Below are 6,602 nucleotides of genomic sequence, written 5' to 3'. Positions count from 1 at the left end.
GCTGTTGTTTTTGGCAGCTGTCATATAGTTCAGGTATTTGCTCTCCTGAATCATCATCTGCTGCTTTTTCTCTTAAGGAAGTGTTATTTTTATTATCCCTGGTATTCCTTATATCTAGATTTGGAAACATTTTGTCTGTTGTATCGGTTATGCGGATATTGTTTCGTCTGTAGTATTGTTCATTATCGTTAAGATAATCATCTGTCTTTTGCTCATTGATCACTCTGTCTTAATGCAAGACTATATTTGTCGAAGTCATTGGTTTTCATTCTGGTCTGAAGTCACCTTGTTCAGTCTGCTTATATCATTTTTCAGGATGTCTTATTCTCTATCTTTCTGAAACAATTGGTTTTCTAACACTTCACATTTTTTCTCTATTGAAGATATTTCTTTAGCTTTATGTTTCATTTTAAACTCAAGTATCTGTAAAGGATAACAGTTCTTTTTTCATATATTGTATCTTAAATAAAGACTTTGATATCGGTCTTTTTCATCACACCTTGAAGCTCTTTATTTATCTGTTTTCAATTCGGACTGAAATTCTGTCATCCCTTCATTTTTCACATTTGTCTTTTTGATTGTGTGTGTTTGTCCCAGTTCAATATAACAGTTTTATTCCTTGACCTTAGATAGATAGATTTATTTCGGTAAAGGAAGCATATACATAGTTGACAATATAGCATAGGATAAAATAATGAGCATTATTAAATACTATATCACATACACGAAAACTATGACCTTTACTATTGTTGACCTATATCTGAAAATCCTTTTAATATAAGTATTTTACAACTTAAATAACAAGAGTGTGACGGACGGGCGAATGTCATTTATTGGGTTTAAACAAATGAGAAAATGAATGTACCCAATAATACTGACAGAATCAATAAAACTATATTTTGAAATATCTTCTAACTATAGTTATGTTTCTTGTAACCCATCAGGGGTTCTCATACACGCACAGAATGACGTACTAGGCAATGAATATATGCTCTTGCTTTGACTGTTATTAAAAGGAATAACATTATACAATGTATATGTTAACATTGTATAATTGATACTTAAAACAATAAATACAAGTCTTATACGTATAATTCTTAATAGTCTAAGCTTCAAATATTATTGAAAATTTAAGAACATATCTACTTTTATCTAAAAAAATTAAATGTTATTTGATGACATCCGTTCACGTGTTTATATAACAATTAAATTAAATTTATTGAAAATGAGACACATAAATTATAAAGGTCATATACACAAAATATATGTTGACGATAAGGATTATAATCATCATTATATTCCGGTAATGAAGCATTTTAATTGTTATAATAGTTGTTTATGATCGTCACGAGTTTGTAATAAGATTTAATGATTTGTAGGTATAAGGACATTTATTAATAAAATAATTGGCTGTCGTCTCGTGCATTTGAATAAAAGAAAATTATGCCACAAATAATTTGTTTTCGAATACATTCTGGAAAATTCATGACAGAGTAAATTTTAATATATGAAATTTAAAAAAAAAATAGCATATTAAATGTGCCTATAAAAGACTACGTCAAAATGTAAACTTAAAGCCTCTACACGTGTTTTTTGGTAGGTGAATTACGTACATAACAAGATGATAGGTACATGTATTTTGACAAACTGAATCAGTAAAAAAACATCGTATTTCGGCTTTACATTTACACAATAATCGTGAAATACCTCGGCATTCCCATACCACTACTAGGCCGTTATATGCTAATTAGTGGGCGGCATTATATGATATTCCGCATGCTCATAGCCTCTGTAAAATCAATGAAATACTTCCCGCAAACCTGATGAGCTATTGTTAAATAATGTGTTTTTAAACTATTTTCGTTATAGCATGACACGTTTAGTCATAACCGTTAGAGGTCGCAGCAAAATTTCCATATCATATTACTTGAAATACGAAACATATTCGATAACAGGGGTATTGTAGTGTTTATCATAGATCGGTGAGTATCTAAAATAATGCATATTTAAAGATGTTAACCGATATAGCATAAAGAAGCAACATATTTTGAAGGTAAAGATATTTAATGAACTTCAATGAAGACCTCAGTAAATAAGATCAATGGAAGTAAAGACCAAAATAAATAACTTCATGTATATACATAGCAAATGAGGGTACCATCAGTCAGAAATGGAATCAGGAAAGAAATATGAGAAGATGATTTGGAAAATATTGATATAATAGGGAACTTAGAATATAGCCAAACATATAAGCACAATGATACCAAAAACAAAAACAAATTTGAATAATTCTTACTACTAAATATCTATTCACAATCAAATAATTAAGTAGAAAACATATGTGACATGCAGTCTGAATGTCTGGAACATTACATAAATAACACATGGGTTTGTGGGTAACAGTAAAAATATCATCCAAAGGAAAATACTGTTACCCGAGGCGAAGCCGAGGGTAACAGTATTTTTACGAGGGATGATATTTTTACTGTTACTCACAAACCCATGTGTTATTTATTTTATTACCCCGAACAAAAATACTGTCGATATGAAATTGTCAACTAAATCTAACTGTAACAAAAATAAACCAAGGGTAACAATAACTAAACTGTCCTTAATTTTTAAGTTTTAAGTGTACTTTAGGCCTACTTGAGAAGTTTTCTTTTTCTTTTATTCTTTAAGCAAGCGATGATATCTACAAATCATAAACATACAATAATCTAGGTTTTATTTAGAAAACAAAACACTAACCCATTTACACGGTTATGATCTGTGAAATCTGATCCTTCTGTTTCCAGAATATTCTAAGCATGGTTTTTGACAAAATAACGATGATATCCTATGTCTGTCCACCATATCTGTAACGTTTCACTGATTAAAATTGTTAAATAATCCTTTGTTGTATGCTTAAATCGTCTGCATGTTCCAGTTTGACACATAATTATTTTTTACATTGCAATTACTTCCATTGAAAACGGATGTTCACTTTTTGACTATTCAACAAAAAGATATTTTATACGCGAAAAGCATACCAGGGTGCGAACAACTAAATTTTTTATGAGTGTCATAGTTACTCCAGAGAAGAAATTGATGTCCTATCGGGGTTTAACGTCCAAAATAAGAATGAATCGAGAAAAAAATGGCGGCCATTTTATTTCATTTTATTTAGAAAATAGACCATGTGACCAGGTTTTATACTGTTAAAAATACTGTTACCTATGTAACAGTACAAAATTCTTAGTCACGTGGTACACTTGCATTAACAGTAAAAATTACTCCCAGAGGCCTATGGGAAATTAGCATTACGAAAAAAGTGAGGGGTAATAACATGGAATGTCACCATGTTCAAATACTGTTGAATAGGCAAGAAAACCTTTTTGTTAATCAAACAGATTACATTCATTTTTTCAACTTAAAACATAAATTTTGGGTATTTTGCACAACAATAAAGAATGATGTAATATATAGAGGATATTTGTTTGTTTGTGTGTAAGATGAAATCTTATTTCATCGAGTGGGCTTTAAAAACAGTATTCTCACGAATGCCTTAGCCACGAGTGAGAATACTGTTTTTAAGGTTCACGAGATGAAATAAAATTACATCTTACAGAATAAACAAAACAACTTTTCGTTTTATTTTATGCTTAAATACAAGTTAAAAAGAAATTTAAGGTTTATATTAAAATCTGTTTTCCCCTTGAGAGCCTCATTTAGTAGAATTTCTCATTAAATACAATAAGTTTTGGGCTGAGAAATAAGTTCGACAATCAATGTTAAATGGTGGTGATATTTTCATTTTATAAAAATATAAGAATGATCGCTTGTTTTAATAATTAAAACAAACAATTCTAGTAGGAGAAAACGTCAAACCATCCATCCATATTTCTGTTACTTACTGCGAATTTATATAAGACCTGGCTCCGTTAAATGTAAGCGGCCGCCATTTTTAAAAGTTGTGTATTTCACGGGAGGAAAATAATTGTGTTTGATTCAGAGTGATAATAGTTAGATTTGTTAGTCATACAACTTTTTTAAAGAAAGAAAATTTAATTGATGATTGTAACAGACAATAAATCAGTGTTGACAGATGTGAAATCATTCAAAAAACGGCTTGGGAATTGGAAACCTTGAAATTGTTGAAACACTGTAAAAGGCTGCCTTACGAACGCTGGGTTGTTTACTTATTCTTCCGGCTGATGGCTGGCATTGCTTTTCAAGTTTTCATAAAGCTTACAGCAGTTATTACTCGTAGGATACCTAAATATGCCCAAATGTCATTAAGAGCAGTTTTGCATGTGGATGAAATGTATTTTTAGACTGTACACATGAAACAAAACGAATTTGTCACAGAGTTGCCAACGTTCCCCGCCTCGGGGAAGTTTAATATGAAGCATAAAACTGTGCTATTTCAAAAGATTGAGGTATGGATCTTAGGACTTTCTGTCCAAAATTATGATCAATGCTAGATCTGCAAATGCAGCAATAAATTAATTAAATGATAAAACGAAACACAGAATTTAAATATCTATCATGTTAAGCTTTGACCTTGACGTTGGAGGTAGGGGTGCAGGTGTTGTGCATGACATATCGTCATATCGTTATTATTGTAAATATTTGAGCCAAGTATTTTCAAAATCCCTAACACTATGAAAAAGGTATGGATCGGACACAAAATGTACTCTATAACAGACTATGTTTATCTTTGACCTCTAAATGTGACCTTCAAGGTAGGGACCCATGTTTGGGCTTGACATATCGTCATTTTATCATAATTATTTGTGCAAAGTATTTTTTTAAATGCCTTGAACTATAAAAAAGTTATGGACTAGAAACAAAATATATAATCTATAACAGACTATGTAAATCTTTGACCTCTAAGTGTGACCATGACGTTTGAGATAGATAAACAGGCGTTACGCATGACATATCATCTTATTATAGTGTCTATTTCTGCCAAGTACATTTTAAAATCCCTTGATCTATAAAGAAGTTAATTACAGGACAATATACCATATAATGGAATCTGTTAACCTTTGACCTGTAAGTGTGACCTTGACCTTGAAGGTAGGGTTGCAGGTGTTGTACTTGACATATTGTCCTATTATTGTGACTATTTGTGCCAAGGTATTTTAAAATCCCTTGAACTATGAAGAAGTTCTAGATCGGACACAAAATATACCGTATAAAAGACTTTGTAATTTTTTGACTTCTTAGTGTGACCTTGACCTTGGAGGTAGGGACACAGGTGTTGCACAAGACACATCATCTTATTATAGTGACTATTGGTGCCAAGTATTTTCAAAATCTATGAAAAAGTTATGGACCAGACACAAAATATACTATGTTAATATTTGACCGCCAAGTGTGACCTTGAACTTGGAGGTAGGTTACCGGTTGTTGCGCATGACACATCGTCTCATCATTGTAAACAATTGTGGCAAGTACTTTCAAAATCCCTTTAAAGATTAGAAAGGTATGGACCGGACACAACATATACCCTCAAATAGACAATGTTGACATTGAATGAGCAAGTGCGACCTTGACCCTGGAGGTAGGGGTCTGGTTGTTGCGCATGACACATCGTCTTGTTATAACAAATACTTGTGCCAAGTTATTTCAAATTCCTTTTGTAAATGACAAAGTTATGGACCGGGAAAGAAAGTGTGACGGGCAGACGGACAGACGGATGGACAGACGCACAGACCGATGGAGCCTATTTCTATATCCCCCTTTCTCTTCGAAAATGTGGGGGGAATAAAGAGATGATATTTAGTGATTGGTTATTTCAATGAATAGAATTAAGTTTTCTTCTTTTTATTACTTCTGACATTTAAGTTATATCAATATAGCTTTGCGTTTCTCTAAACATCCTGACATTGTCAGAATTGTCAGCAAAAATAAAATTGAGGCGACACAGTAGTTTCGTCATTGAAAAGTGTTAAATTATATTTTGATAATTTTCACTGTGAAATTATCAAATATAATTTTCACGGATACATCAGTAATAAACTGAAAACCATAAAATAAATTTCATTATTTATATACTGAAATGATAGTGAAATCCTATATTTTTCACCAAACATAGACAAAAATACCATTTTCTATTATAATTAATTGAAACACAGAATTACTATTGGAAATGAAGTTGCAATTATTAATAATATGTTTGACTATGAACTGACTTAAGAAATAGACATGCATGAAAATACAGTGCATTTTCTTTACCGCCAACAGAACACAACACATTTTTTTAAATTTTAATTTAAATTTGTTTGTTTCAATATTCGTCAAATTATTTTTTATATATGCAAGATTAAAACAAAATACATAAAAATAAACAAATATATGTTAAATGCATGAAAGCATGTCATTATATATATAAGAAATATATATATTTTTAATGAAATTATTTATAAGGGTTGAATATATAAGAGTACATTTATGCATGTATGCATTATATCAAAATGAATTGTTTTAGGTTAAGACAAAACAAGTAACTTTTTTACAAGTCCTGTATTCAAAGTTTCCGTCTAAAGACGTTTCGTTCAAAGTTCCGCAGTCCTTTCCTGCCTACTTTCTGATTATAGAAAAATGTCTTTGTTTGT

This window comes from Ruditapes philippinarum, unplaced genomic scaffold (assembly GCF_026571515.1).
Source record: "Ruditapes philippinarum isolate M1 unplaced genomic scaffold, ASM2657151v2 ctg1691_1_1_1_1, whole genome shotgun sequence".
Lineage (NCBI taxonomy): Eukaryota > Metazoa > Mollusca > Bivalvia > Venerida > Veneridae > Ruditapes > Ruditapes philippinarum.
Note: the sequence above shows the minus strand (reverse complement) of the source record.